At 57.2% G+C, this 14,819-nt stretch overlaps 1 protein-coding gene across 50 annotated transcripts in view; it reads left to right on the forward strand.

The window, feature by feature from the left end:
- MYT1L (myelin transcription factor 1 like) overlaps positions 1–14,819 on the forward strand; it is a 365,227-nt gene that overhangs the window by 223,338 nt on the left and 127,070 nt on the right. For all 50 annotated transcript variants that reach the window (XM_085020083.1, XM_085020074.1, XM_085020067.1 and 47 more), the window contains one exon: positions 2,483–2,638. The gene's annotated coding sequence lies outside the window, so the exon portion shown is untranslated. The remainder of the gene's footprint in view (positions 1–2,482; positions 2,639–14,819) is intronic.

Below are 14,819 nucleotides of genomic sequence, written 5' to 3' on the forward strand. Positions count from 1 at the left end.
GTTGTCACTCGTTAATGTATGATTTCATTGTTTAATTTTTAAATATTATGAGCTCTTTATATGTGTATTTCTTGATAATATTAGTAACACTGGACTTGAATATTTGCTGCTTGCAAATTGCTTGTTGTAGCTATAGTTTTATAAAGGCATTTTTTATTCTAAAAAGACCAACATCTACAGGTCTCAGTATCAAAACTGAACACACTATCAATGTATTAACTTGTTCTAATTTCAGCTTTAGTAGATTTTGTTGTTTTTTCTCAATTATTGGATTTTAAATCAGTTTAGTGGTGGGCGTGGAATTTCTATTTTACCCAAACAGTATTTTATGTTTTTTTCCGTCCGTTCTTTCATCCTCTCTCTACGTCTCTACCCGCCCCCCAAGTTATTTTTGCATATTTAAGTTTGCAGCTGTGTTGATCCCGACGCCCCCCCCCCATTCTGTCTTTTCTTCTCACTTTGAATTTGGGAGCAGTGTCAACCTGTGTTTTACCCGCCGTCGCCCAGCCCAGCGGGCGCAGCCCCGGAGCCCCCGTAACCGGGGACGAGTTCAGTGTCGGTTTTCCCGTGCAGGGAGCTGCTGGCCTCGTCCTGGTTGCACATGAGAAGCTGGGACTCGGAGATGTTACGGAGGCGTAGTGAGAGATAGGCACGCGGTGATACTGATGTATAAACGTACTGTTCATCGAGCACTATGGGTAGCAAGGTCCTTTCCGTGCGTTACGTAATTTAAAGATGGAGAAAATTCTAGGACACGAGTGCTTATAAACCACAAGCTCAGGTTAGGAGGCAGTAAGTGGTCGTGCTTTCCTGACCCGAGGTTCCAGATCTTTTAACCATTGAACATTTGACTGGCGGGAAGTGTCCGTTTGGAACAACGGGCTCCATCAGATCGGGACTCCCTCCTGCCCAGGCCCAAGGCACTGCTGCCTTTCTTTCTCTCTCTCTTCCTTTCTTTTTTTCTTCCTCTTCCAATCACAAGGCCTTATTAACCAGGTACTGGCTGCAGCATATAAAATACCAGGCTGGTGGGATGGGCTGTTCCAGAGTCCCTCGCACCAGAGCTGGAGCTGTAAACAGGCGAAGTGCTCCCGGGAAAGTTTAGGGACTTTTATTAAATCCTAAGGAGGAGGCGGGGAGGTGTTCTTTTGTTTTATTTATGTATTTATTTATTTATTGTCTTTTGTCTTTTTAGGGAACGCCTGGGGCATATGGAGGTTCCCAGGCTAGGGGTCTTATTGGAGCTGGAGCTGCTGGTCTACACCACAGCCACAGCAACACCAGATCCGAGCCACGTCTGCAACCTACACCACAGCTCACGGCAACGCCGGATCCTTAACCCACTGAGCGAGGCCAGGGATTGAACCCGCAACCTCATGGTTCCTAGTCGGATTCGTTTCCACTTCGCCCTGATGGGAACTCCTGTTCTTTTGTTTTAAATCATGAAGTTGAGAAAAAAGACCAATCTGGTCTAACTCCTCTCTCTTTCTGGGAACTTAGGGGTTTAGATCTGTGGTCTGTGGCCTGTATTCCTGGCAAGACACACAGGTGCTCACACCTGGCGCCCGTCCGTGGCTGAAATCACGCCTTGGGAAGAGTAAGCGTGGAGGAAGGCGTGAGACTCGGGGCTGAGGGTGGGCGGCCGCAGATGGGACGGTGGCTCCCAGGTAGCAGGCAGGAGGGCTGCGTTCCAGACAAAACAGCCCAGGGATTCCCTCTGTGTCTTGTTTGACTCAACTAGCTGGTCGCCTGTTGTTCAAATGAGGAATCCCAGAGACAGGCACCGTGGTGCCTGAGTGTTGTGCTGTGGTCTGCTGAGCCCTTCGCTGGAGTGTCAGTGCCCAGAGGTCTTCCAGCAGGACCGCGCCAGCAACAGGCAGCGGCCCTTGGGAGTGAATGAGGGCGTCCCAACAAGCTCCTGTCAGAACCGTCGCGGGGAAGCACCCGAAGCCACCACGAGCCCCCAGGACTCAGATCCCCGCCAGGTCTCGGGCCTCCGCTCCTCCTGAGCTGCGTTTGAAGGCCTGGCTGTCCCAGAAGGAGCCCTAGATGTGCCAGCCAGAGTGCCGTTTCCATTAGGGCCCCGCGAGCTCCCTGAGGAAATCACAGGCTGAATAAGGACCTTGTGTGAGCCCTGCCGCCCCCCCACCAGACGCAGAAGGAGAGACTAGAGAGGAGGCTGGGGAGCCTGGTCCCCAGACCAGCAGCCCCAGAACCTTCTCAGGTAGAGCGGAATGTCCCACAGCCGGCAGGGAACAGGACCTCCCAGACAGCGCTTGTTCCAGACAGAACAAGGGGAAAGCCCCCAGAGCCCAAAGAGCCCCCCGTCCTGGAGAATAATTCGCCAGGGGCCCCTGTCTGTGGAGAATGGGGAGGCTGGCGGGCCCACGGCGACCGCCGAGGGCACCTTCTCATCGCGCTGCTTCCGAATGTCCTGCCGACACATCATCAGACGCTTGACCCTCCCATTCCGACTTTGCAGATGGAGACACCGAGACGCAGAGAGACCAAGTGACCCCCCCTCGGTCACAGGCTGGGAGGACCCAGATCAGGACTTAGAGAGAACCCCGACTCTGGGCCTGCGTCCTGCCACGGAGTCACGCTGCCTCCGTTCCTAGGAGAGAAGGCTTCCTGCAAGGTAACCCCCACCCCTGGGCGTGTGTCCTCGGCGGGCACAGCCCCGTGTGCACAGGGAGGCTGTGCGTGTGCATGTGCGTGTGTGTGTGCGTGCGTGTGTGTACCCGCATGTGAGCACCAAGGGCTGACGGTCGGATGTCAGTCCAGATGTGGTCCGCAAACCGCGTCCTGTGATCACAGCTGGCTCCACCCTCCCTGCCCCAGGCCTCCGTGGCCGCACTGCTCAGGTGGCTCCATGTCCCCTTGGAGGCCCTCATCCCTGTCATCTCCTGGTGTCCGCCACCTCCCCTCTCTGGCGGCATCGCGACCTATCCTGGGGCTCATACAAGAGACGCGCCACCCTGGAGCCCTCAGGCCTGTGCTCATGGGTCTGGGCAGTGCCCCTCTCACGGCCCGCCCACTGCAGTCTGGGCACTCTGGCTGCTGTCCTGCCTCCTCTGGAGCGTCACTCAGAGACCCACTCTTGGTCTCCTGAGACCAAGTCCAGCAATCTCGGGGTCAGAGGGGTCTCCCAGCCCCCACCCCATCACCAGATGGATGAACCTTCCCACACTGACCCGCAGCCACCTGACCACGGCCCAGTGGGGTCAGTGTCACACCGCAGGGCTGTGTTCAGCCCCCTCGTACGCGGGGTCCTAGCTCAGCGTTAACCCCTGCCCCCTTCTAGAACCTCCTCCCCACTCGCTTGCAGCTACGAGCTTCTTCTGTAGCTTCTCTTCTTCTGTGGGCACCTACATATCCGTTCCCAGACAGTCCGTCTCCGCGCCAGTCAGGACGCAATGTCCCTCCTTCCACGGGCACCGCACTTCACCGTTTACAAAGCCCCGGGCTGGCCGTGCACGTGCACACCCATCCGACCCGCACTGAGCTCGCGGGCCGCCGTGTGCGCTGTGCGGGGCAGAGCTGGGGTCCGAGGGTAAGAGGCACACTCAGTGGGGAAACCAAGTCCCCGCCCTTTTCTCTCAGATGCCCGTGTTTCCTATGTAATGACTCGTGAAAGGTTTTCGCTTCCGAAACTCTTCCGTGGGGCAGTGTGCTTGGTCTCCCCGAGCACAGACGGACTCCATGGATTACACGTCCTCACTTGCAGACACCGCCGTCTCTAATTTTTCTGTTCTGTATTTCTTTAGTAGTATTCCAGTCCTTAAAAAAAAAAAAAAAAACAATTTTTTAAAAATTGGATTTTAAAAAAAATGGGGATTAGAAAATCACTAGGATAATTTCAAATCTCTAGGTAAATGGGCACTTCTGTGAATTTTTTACATCATAACATATTTGAATCTTTGAATTTTATTTTTTGTGTCACTTCATCAAAATGTAAATGGGGGAGAAGTTGGAAAACGCTGAATATAGACCAGATGTAGCCTCAGAAGCGGACGTATAGATTAGCTCGTGAATGCAGAGCGGCGCTGATTGCTCATTGAAGCTGTTTTCCCGTCACATTTGCGGGTCTGTCCCTGGGAAGGGGAAGCGCTGTCTGCTCTGCGGCTCCCGCCGGAGGGCCTGTCTGCCCGAGGCCGGGGTTCAGCAGACGAGGAAGCACCTTCCTGGCCGGGTCACGAACACGCAGCCGAGGTTGTAGAGCAGACGTGGGGCCGACACGCAGGCGGGAGGAGGTGCCCGTCGAGGTAGCGAGGGGCTGACCCGGGGAGCCCTGGACGCCAGGGTCCACGGCCGGGGCGGGGGACCCGAGGGCCGCAGCAGCCGGGGCTCGCCGGGAAGCACACGGGCCGTAGAGCCGCCGGCGCTGGGACCCTGGCCGGGGTGACTGTGGGTCGGCCTGCATTTTGTACTCCTAGGTGGGGCAAAACACAACCAGCAAAGAAGAAAAGAAAACACATGCAAGGATAAGCGGGCAAAGGAGTTCACACCCGGGACTCGGGAAGAGGCGGCGTAAGCCCTGAGAGTCGGGCAGAGGCATTACACGTTGGTGCAGAATGTTTAAAAAGGAGAACAATAGCCGAGGGCGAGAGTAAGAGCTTCCCGGCGGCAGGGGAAACCCAGCTCGTCAGCTGGAAAGTGCGGGCCTTTGCAGGGTCAGGAGGGCGAGGGAGCAGCGTGGCCCTCAGCAGAGGTGCCGGCCTGTGCCTTCCACGCCCCCTTCGCCCTCGAGAAGCCGGCGTGATCCTGCTTTCCTCGCCAGGGCAGGGCTCTTCCATCTGCTGACCGCACTGACACTGTCCTTTAAGAAAACCATCTTGTGGGAGTTCCCATTGTGGCTTGGTGGCTTAAGGACCTGACAGCGTCTCTGTGAGGATCCGAGTTCAATCCTGGCTTCACTCGGTGGGTTAAAGATCCAGTGTTGCCGTGGCTGTCGTGTAGGCCTGAACCTCCATTTCGACCTGGGCCCAGGAACTTCCATGTGCCACCCATGCGGCCCAAAAAAGAAGAAAGAAAACCGTATTATGGAAATAGGCACAAAGATGTGTGTGATATCTATGCGGCCTTCTTTACAGTGGAATAAAACAATACAACAACCTAAGCCTCCACTCGCAGGAGAACTCACAGGGATGGCTGGATAAATTATTGGCTGTACATTTTGTGGAATATTATGCAGCTGTCCAAAAAGCATAATCCATAGGCACTGACCCGAAGAGGTAGCCGTGACGTGATTCGTGCAAACTCACAACTTACGGAGAGTTTGTGTGCAAAGGAGCCTGCTTTTGTGCAGAGGAAACGGACAGATGAAGCGGCTCTCTGTTCGTTACGTTTTAGGCGCAGAGAGAACTTGCGGGTGAGAAGGCTGGCTGGGGGAAGAGAGGCTGTCCCTGCCGCTTTATCCCCGCTGCGGGGCCGGCAGTCACTGTGTGCCCTTCTCTTGGTTTTTTCAACCCAATAATGTGGGCGTGAAGAGAGGCAGGCTTTGTTGCTTAGGCTTGAGGATGTCCCCAGGGAGCCTTTCTGGGTCCAGGGTGCAAATGGCACGGCATCTCCGCTGTGCACGTGACGGGGACAGGGGACAGCATCCGGGGAAGGCGGCAGACTGGGTGTTAATGGCTGAGCCATGGCGGTGCCCAGGAGGTGGCGCGTGGAAGGCCACGCACGCAGCAGCCGAGAGCCGAATGCGACAAGTGATTTGCCGGGAAACGGAGACCAGGAGGAAGCCAGGTGTGATTTTAAGGTTTCCCGCTGAGAGAGGACCCTTCCTTTGCTCCGTAAACAGCCACTGACAAGTAGAGGGCTCGTCCTGGGCCTTCACAGGCTCCGTCCTGCCTTCAGGGCCTTGCGAAATGAGGAAGGGACCCCTTCTGACCCCAGCGCAGAAGCAGGCGTCGGATGCAGGGGCCGACCAAGGCGGAGGGCGGGCGTCCAGGCAGTGAGAGCAGCGAGACAGGGAGAGACGTCCTGTGCAGGCAGGGCCGGCTGGACAGACAGACCCGAGGGTGGCTTTCAGTGAATTTGCTGGAGACCACGGGGCTCTGGACACAGCTGGAAATGTGGACCCAAGGCTGAAACGAGAGGCCAGGACTATGGATGCTGGTTGAGCCCAGGCCGCGGGGTGGACACGTGGGCTCCGAGCGCGACTGGACCTGCCGGGGTCAAGAGCTGTGATCTGGGGAAAGTGGGGGTCACGTGGAGCCTCTGCTGAGGGCTGATATGCTCAGCTCTGGGGAGTCCTGGATTCTAGAAGTGACATCCGGCAGGGCACAAGCTGGCTGGGGGAAGGGCACTGCTGGAGAAGTGGCCACCGCTCAAAAGGAGATGAGAAGGTCGCTGACGTAGCAGGTGGGACGGGGGCCTGAGCTGAGGGGAGCAGGACTGTGGGTGTCAGGAGAGGCTGAACTTGCTGGGGGGACAGAGGCAAACCCAGGATTCCCCCAGAAGGGGTCTCGCAGCCTCGCAGGGTGGGGCCTGGAGATGGGCTGGGGGACTCAGGTGTGACCTCCAGCTCCAGGTCTCTCTAGCTGCACAACCCCCAAAGTCCTAGACGCTGTCGTGATCAACCTGCCACGTGGCGCTGCCTCCGGGTGGAAGGCAGAGTCACTGACAGGGCCCGCGAGGGCCCCTGAAGCCATCGTCAGCCTTTTCCAAACATCCGTTCTTTACTTTTCTCGAGTGTCCCTTCCCTGGAGGAATGTTCCAGCAGAAGCCGCAGTGCACTTTCCTCCTCCTCTCTCCACCGTGTGGAGCGACCGAGCCCCTTAAGCAACTTCCACCCTCTGCCTAGTGTCCGTCTGGTCTTTAAGGGACTCGCGTGCTCTCCTTTAGTCCAAGGCAAGTGTTTATCACCCAGCAGCCGCTCTTGTGCCAGGGGATAAGCCAGAGATGGACACAGCCCGTCCTATGCCCACCTGTCCCACAGGGCTCCCCGGGGGCGGGTTTGTCCTGGGGCACAAGGCCTGGACTCTGCTGTGAGCTGTCCCGGCTCCCAGGTGCCAGGACTGCAGCTTCCGAGACGTCCTGGGCGCACCTGCCTTGTCCAGGGAGCCTAGAAGTCTAGGAACTTAATCGGGTTCAGGACGATTGTCAAAAGTCCAAGAGAAATACTTGCAACTAGAAAAGAAAGTTGTGTTCCCACCTCTTCACACACACACACACACACATGCGCGCGCGGTCGGTTGTGTAAACACAGCTGTGGGAGTCACTCGGAGACCACACTCCAAGGCCGGGTCAAAGACCGCTCATGCCGGGCGGTGTTGGGAAGAGTGGCTGAGATGCGCCAGCCTTCTTTGCGTCCCAGCTGTCACCGTGTGGGGACAGCTCGGGGGTTAGGAGCTTCCTGCTCCCCGCCTCCCGGGAAATGGAGGGGAGAAGGTGGACAGACCTTGCTCGCGGGCCAGGCCCCGTGCCTGCTCCTCCCTCAGAATCGTCTCCCCGAGTCTCTGGACCCCCAGTGGGGTGAGGAGGAATTTTGCCCCTGGGAGAACTGATTGGCTCTGTCAGTGAACGGGGAGCCCCGGCCACGCCAGGCCACCTGCCCCTGAGACGCCCCTGCCTCACCACGCACTCAGGTAGGATCATCCACAGAGACGGAAGGGCCCTGCTGACACGGAGGCAACAGCCCCAAACCCCGCGGGAGGGGCCGCACCGCCGTCTGCAGGGCGCCAGAGGCGTCCACCTGCCTCCACCCTGGAGCCGTCCCTGCCGAGGTCCAGAGTGCGGGGACTCAGGGGAGGTGGCACCCCAAACAAGCACCTTAGGACAGGAGCGCCGTTCCTTTGAAGGCGGGCAAGGGTCCCTGCACACTTGTCTGGAGGAACTTCCTGAGAACAGAGGACCAGCGACCCCCGGAAGAGGGCCAGAGGGGAGCGTAGGTGCGTCATTAAACACCAAGGCAAAGCGCCCGGTTAGAGACGCGGATGACCTCCGGACAAGCTTTTTTTCTGAACCTCGGCGCCCCCGTCCAGCCCTCAGCGTCCACACTGGGACCTGCACTGCCCACAGAGGTCCTGATGACAGATCCGGGTCTGGAGCCAGGGCAGGATCCTATGCCTCTCAGTTACATAAGCCCCCACGCCATTCCTGTGTCTCAGGTCTGGCTTATCTTGACCTGGAAGAGGGCCTGGAGCCTAGATGTCCTGCTTGGCTGTCCTCGGATGCAGATATCCTTGAGGGCCGAGTGCCCGGGCAGGAGGGCACCCAGGAGCCTGGACGTGGTGGTCATCGCTGTGGGAGCCCAGCCCTGAGCCGGCCGGGACCAGATCAGGAGCAGCACAAACACGTGTGGACTGGGCAGGTGTCACACACAGGGGACCGGAAGGGACCTCGGGCACCTGGGCTGCTGGGTGGATGCTGCCACGCTAGCCGTCAGTGGCCAAGAGACGTGGGGTAGTTTCCAGACCCCTATGTTTGCAGACAGGTCAGGGGTCTGGTCTTGGATACGAAGCCTCCAGATGCTGCCACGCTAGCCGTCAGTGGCCAAGAGACGTGGGGTAGTTTCCAGACCCCTATGTTTGCAGACAGGTCAGGGGTCTGGTCTTGGATACGAAGCCTCCAGATCTTGGGTGTCAGTCTCATGTGCGGGGCACCAAGGGGCCCTCAGACCACAATGCTGCCCAGTGCCTGCCCCTGTGCCTCCCAGGCTGGACCCTGGCCTCTACATTTCCTGCCAGAACCAGCTCTGAGGACAAAGTGGGGAGAAGTGGTTAGAAACCACTCCTGAGAAACTAAAACCAAGCAGGAGGCATAGCTCTTCCAGACTTCAAGCAATATTACAAAGCCACAGTCATCAAAACAGTGTGGTACTGGTACCAAAACAGACATACAGACCAATGGAACAGAATAGAGCATCCAGAAATAAACCCTGACACCTATGTTCAATTAATCTTTGACAAAGGAGGCAAGAGCATAAAATGGGGAAAAGAAAGTCTTTTCAGCAAGAATTGCTGGGAAAACTGGACAGCTGCATGCAAATCAATGAGACTAGAACACACCCTCACACCACACACAAAAATAAACTCAAAATGGCTAAAAGACTAAAATAGAAGATAAGACACCATCAAACTCCAGGAAGAGAACAGAGGCATAACATTCTCTGACATCAGCCATACAAATGTTTTCTTAGGTCAGCCTCCCAAGGCAACAGAAATAAGAGCAAAAATAAACCAATGGGACCTAATCAAACTGACAAGCTTTTGCACAGCAAAGGAAACCAAAAAGAAAACAAAAAGACAACTTACAGAATGGGAGAAAATAGTTTCAAATGATGCAACGAACGGGGCTTAATCTCTAAAATATACAAACAACTTACACAACTCAACACCAAAAAAGCCAACCACCCAATGGAAATATGGGCAAAAGACCTGAATAGACTGTTTTCTAAGGAAGATGTACAGATGGCCAACAAGCACATGAAAAAATGCTCAACATCCCTGATGATTAGAGAAATGCAAACCAAAACTACCATGAGCTACCCCTCACACCAGTAAGAATGGCCATCATTAATAAGTCCAGAAATAACAAGTGCTGGAGAGGTTGTGGAGAAAAGGGAACCCTCCTGCACTGTTGGTGGGAATGTAAGCTGGTACAACCACTATGGAGAACAGTATGGAGATACCTTAGAAATCTATACATAGAACTTCCATATGACCCTGCAGTCCCACTCTTGGGCATGTATCCAGACAAAACTTTTCTTAAAAAAGACACATGAACCTGCATGTTCATTGCGGCACTGTTCACAATAGCCAAGACATGGAAACAACCCAAATATCCATCAACAGATGATTGGATTAGGAAGAGGTGGTATATATACACAATGGAATACTACTCAGCCGTAAAAAAGAACAACATAACGCCACTTGCAGCAACATGGATAGAACTAGAGACTCTCATCCTGAGTGAAGTAAGTCAGAAAGAGAAAGAAAAATACCATATGATGTCACTTATAACTGGAATCTAATATACAGCACAAATGAACGTTTCCGCAGAAAAGAAACTCACGGACTTAGAGAAGAGACGTGTGGCTGCCTGGGGGGAGGCGGAGGGAGGGATGGGGAGCTTGGGGTTAATGGATGCAAACTATTGCTCTTGGAATGGATTTACGAGATCCTGCTGTGTCGCATTGAGAACTATGTTTAGATACTCACATCGCAACAGAAGGATGGGAGGAAACAGTGGGTATACATGTATGTGTAACTTGGTCCCCATGCTGTACAGTGGCAAAAAAAATAAAGGAAAGAAAGAAACACACCTCCAACTCAGAAAATTTGACTATTGATGCAGACAGAGACACATTTTCTTACTTTTCCACTTGCTTTCTCTGGACAGTCTCCTAGATTCGGGGCGCTTGGGCCGGGGGTGATCCTGTGACGGTCGTTCTCTGGCCGCTGCGTGGCTTTCCCACGGCTCCCGGGCCAGGGCGTGGCTCGGCCATCGGCGCAGAGGTCGGCCTTAGGGAGGGCTGTCCCCTTACCCGCGGACACCGTGGCTGGACCGCAGGTGTCCAGGGCTCCTGTCACCAGACGTTTGCACTGCGACCTGGCAGCACAGCCACTGCCGTGTTCTCGGGGTTCACAGGGTCGTTTGGAAGGTGTGAAGTCCCGCCCAAGACCTAGAGGTTACTCAGCCTTTGACCTCTGCTGGGAGGAGTCGGGTTCCACGATGGTCACTTCAGGGCACTGCCCTGAGCCATCGGAGCCAGGCGGCTGTTCCACCGTCCCTGGTCCTAGCGAGCTGTGCCAGGGCAGTTCCCAGAGGCCCCGGCTCCGTCTCCCAGACTCTTTCTTGCCCGAAGAAGCGGCATCAGTGGTCTTCGTCAGACCTGTGCCTCTACCGTTTCTCTTGGAGGCAAGTCCGCTCTGCCCACAGTCCTCGAACCACGTCCCGTCTCCGTGGATGGGGCGCCCCAGTGCGTCGCAGTGCTGAGCAGGAGCCATCGGGGTGTCTCCAGACCCCGGAGGAACCCAGACACGGATGGAAGCCGTGCTCTGTCTTTCCCACCTGGGCTCTGAACACCGTTGCCTGGCTTCTGCCCTTTCCAAGCTCCGTGCAAGCACGGGCAGCTGCGGCCCATCGCAGGTGGCCATCGGAGGAGAAGCTGGCGTGTCAGGGTCAAACTTTAACTTGGTTTCGCACGCGGACGACTTCCCCTCTTCCGCTGCTGGCGGTGCGGAGCCTGTCGTCAAAGGACGGCTGTTGTTCCTGCTCCGTGTGCTGATTTCTCAGTACTTACGGACCAGTTCACAAAACCACTCACCCCACACCGCCTCGGCCTGTCGCCTCTGAGTGGGCCAGTTCCCTAATGGCCTGGACTTCCGCCCAAAATGTCCACGTGTGAGGGTGTCTGAGGGCTTCTCTTGATCCCGAGGAAGGACGCTGAGCTGGCTCACGTCTGGGTCACTGCGGGCAAGGCCACGGTCACGCTGCAGTCACGGGCAGCTGCGCCTTCCTTCTGGCCTTTGCCCAGGAAATTCCCGTACTGTCATCTCAAGCTTCCTTGCCTCTGTTGGCACCAAACACACACACGCCGGCAACCCGGGGGCCGGGCCGGCTTCTGTTCCTTGGAGGACGGTCCGCTGATTCTGGTCCCAGCGAGGGAGGTGAGGAGGCGGCAGAGGAAACGTCAGGAGCAGGCGACCCAAGGCTCCGCCTGTCTCTCACCTCCCTGACCCGTCCCTCCTCCCACCCTGTGACACGGGGCAGCGAAACCGAAAAAGTATAAACCCTGAACCACAAACCCACTTATTCCTTCTAATTTCGTACCTTCTGGATGATAACGCTGTCCTTCCTTTTGATGTAAATATTGGCCAGAAATCCTCCATTTTAACATGTGTGCCTCCACTGAATTCGCCAACACTAAAAAGCAGAGAGTGCCGTATTTGGGGAAGCATTTTAAGTTGTTAGAGTGGCTTCTGAACGCTGTTCAGGGGACTGTGACCCATGATTTCTGATTCTCGCCCACCTCCCCGAGCAGGTGTGTATGAGGCGAAAGCTCCTGAGTCTGAACCACGCCAGGGAAGCAGCGCCCCCCGCGGTGAGGCTGTGCCTGCGGGTCCAGATCGCACTCCCCCAGGAGGCGGTGACGGCGTTTGGCCCGCACACGTGGTTTTGCAGAAGCCTGTGGCTTCCCTCCCTTCCTCCCAGACTTCCTCCCTGTCCCCCAGCTTCAGCTGCTGCCTGCTGCCCGCCTACCCTCCCTGGTGCTGCCGCCAGCTAGTGGGTGACTGCAGGCTGGGCAGCAGGTGAGAGGCAGGGCCCGGCTCATGGATGAGGTGGGAATTCCATCCCGAGAAGTTGGGGAGTGGCCGGGGGAGGCGGGGGTTGCTGCCCGAGGCGGTGACCGTGGCCGGAGGCCCCTCCTGCCCTGACCCTGCAGAGGGAGAGCGCGTGAGACGCGGGTTGGGGCGCTGGGGGGCGGGCGCAGGTGGGCCCTCGCCGTCCTAGGACCCGCGTCCAGCCCTCCTGGGGCAGTGCCAGGGCCTGAGGGGCTGTCCAGCATCCAAAGGCCTGAAGGGATCTCCTGACAAGTGACCTCTGGCTGTAGCTGGTACTCCGTTCACTTGTCGAAGGCCCAGCCTGACAAAAGGGCACTTTGCGGGGGTGGGGAGGGGGGAATCAAATAAGAGAATAGCTCCTGCTTCCAGATGTAACGTTACCTGTCACAGGATAACCACTGCCCTCTCGTCGTGACTCACTCCGATGGCTTTTGTTGGTTCAAAGTCAACTTCTTCAACTCAAGACTTTAGAAAACCATTTAAAGCTCCTAAGAAAACCTCTTTTTTATTTAAAACGAACACTGGGCCACAGCCTCCATACCCCTTCGGTGACAGGTTCTCTCCAGGCTGCAGCCGGGGGCTATTTCAGAGGCTTCACAGGCATGAGTGAAGAGGGGCCAGGCTTGCCGAGCTAGACTGGCCATGTTCCCCCGAAAGCTCGAGGGAGCTGCTGAAGGAAGGCCCCCGGGAGCTCCCACGTGCCTGTGCCCCGGGGCCCTTGCCCGTCCTGGCCCCTCGGCCTGGAACACCTGCCCCAACCCTTCTTTAAACCTGGAGCCCGCGGCTTTCCTATAGACCTCAACGCGCGTCCCGACTCCTCCAGGAAGCCGCCCTGCTTCCCGGAAGGTTAGCGGCCCTGGTCCTGACGCGGGTCAGCTTGTGCCCCAGTTCCTTAAAGGCCAGCCTTCCATCCCCACGTCCCAGGACAGGTACCAGAGTCGGGAAAGGCCGCATCCACGGAACGCGACCCGCATTTTCTCCATCACGTCCCTCCTGTCACGTGGGCCCTGGGACACGCTGGGCGGATGTGTTAGCCTCGGGGGAATCTGTCCAAGGGCAGGAGCCAGCTTGGAGTGATGACGCGCCCCCCAGGGGCCCGCCTGCGCCAGGTGGGGGGGCCTCACCCCCGGGCCTCTGCTTACCTGGCGGGGGAAGGCAGGGCCAGGGCGCAGCCACGCACCTGTGATTCTCCTGAGACCTTGTGATTCTCCTGCAGACGTTTCTCAGGTCGTCTGCCTCCCTGGACGCTTGCATCTCAGGGGTCAGACGCGCTGGCGCCCTTCCTTCCCGGGAGCCAGCCATCGCCCCTCCCAGAATTCTTTCTGAAATAGGCATGGGGGTGTCCTGCCCTGCTCCGGCGCCAGTCACAGCCGTCTGTCCCCCGGGGGCGGCTGTGACCCTCCCAGTTGGTCCCGGCCCCTGCGACCCCCCACTTTCCCTGCAGCCCAAGCCCCCTCTTCTCCGCCAAGCCCCTCTTCAGTGTCCCACTTTGCTCTCGCCACCTCCCAGTCCCCCCTCTTCCCAGGAAGTGGACTCCCCACGTGTTCACACTCCGGTCCACCCAAGCGTCTCCACCTCAGCAAGCTCTGTGCCCTCCTGTAGGTGAAGCATCCTCGTGCGGCTTTGCTTCCTCCTGCATCGGCACCGGCCACTCTTACGTATCACTGGGAAGTTCCTCCTTGGGGTCTGCCCTGGCGTCACCGCCCCCTTCCTGAAGTCCTGCTTTTATGAAGTCCGGCCCAGTCTTACACGCACAGGGACACCCCGTTAAGGGGTGTGGAGCTCCCTGGATGAGCTCGGTTTTCAGTACATGGATTTCATTTCTCTGCACACAGGGGTGCTAAGTAAGTACCTGTCGGCTCGGGAGCCGTCAGGGCTCTACTGAGAATCCGGATTCACTCAATTCCTTCCGAGAGCAGACCCCCAACTGCCCCTTCTGAGAGCAGACCCCCAACTGTCCCTTCTGAGAGCAGACGCCCAACTGTCCCTTCTGAGAGCAGACGCCCAACTGTCCCTTCTGAGAGTAGACCCACGCTGTCCCCTTCCGAGAGCAGACTCACGCTGCCCCTTCTGAGAGCAGACCCCCAACTGTCCCTTCTGAGAGCAGACCCCCAACTGTCCCTTCTGAGAGCAGACCCATGCTGCCCCTTCTGAGAGCAGACCCACGCTGTCCCCTTCTGAGAGTAGACCCACGCTGTCCCCTTCTGAGAGTAGACCCACGCTGTCCCCTTCCGAGAGCAGACCCACGCTGTCCCCATCCACAAGGGCACCTGGCAGAGCCACTGCCATCTAACTACAGGCTTCCTCCCCGAATTCTGACCTTTCTCGTCACAAACGGTGGAGGTTGTGGACGGTGTGTACAGGCTGTTTGACGCTGTCCACGCCTTCTGCCTGGAACGCGGCTCCGGCCCCGCTGGACAGGGCGAGGGCTCGCATCCCAGGTTGGGGTCTGATCCGAGGAGCTGCCGTCGCTCCTGCTCACCTCGCGCCAGCTCCTCTGAGGCCGTGAGGCATCGCTCCTGCGACGCG

This window comes from Sus scrofa, chromosome 3 (genome assembly GCF_054392235.1).
Source record: "Sus scrofa isolate SSC_HxYL_T2T_F1_AM1 chromosome 3, Sscrofa_HxYL_maternal_Yorkshire_Landrace_v2.0, whole genome shotgun sequence".
In the NCBI taxonomy this organism is placed as follows: domain Eukaryota; kingdom Metazoa; phylum Chordata; class Mammalia; order Artiodactyla; family Suidae; genus Sus; species Sus scrofa.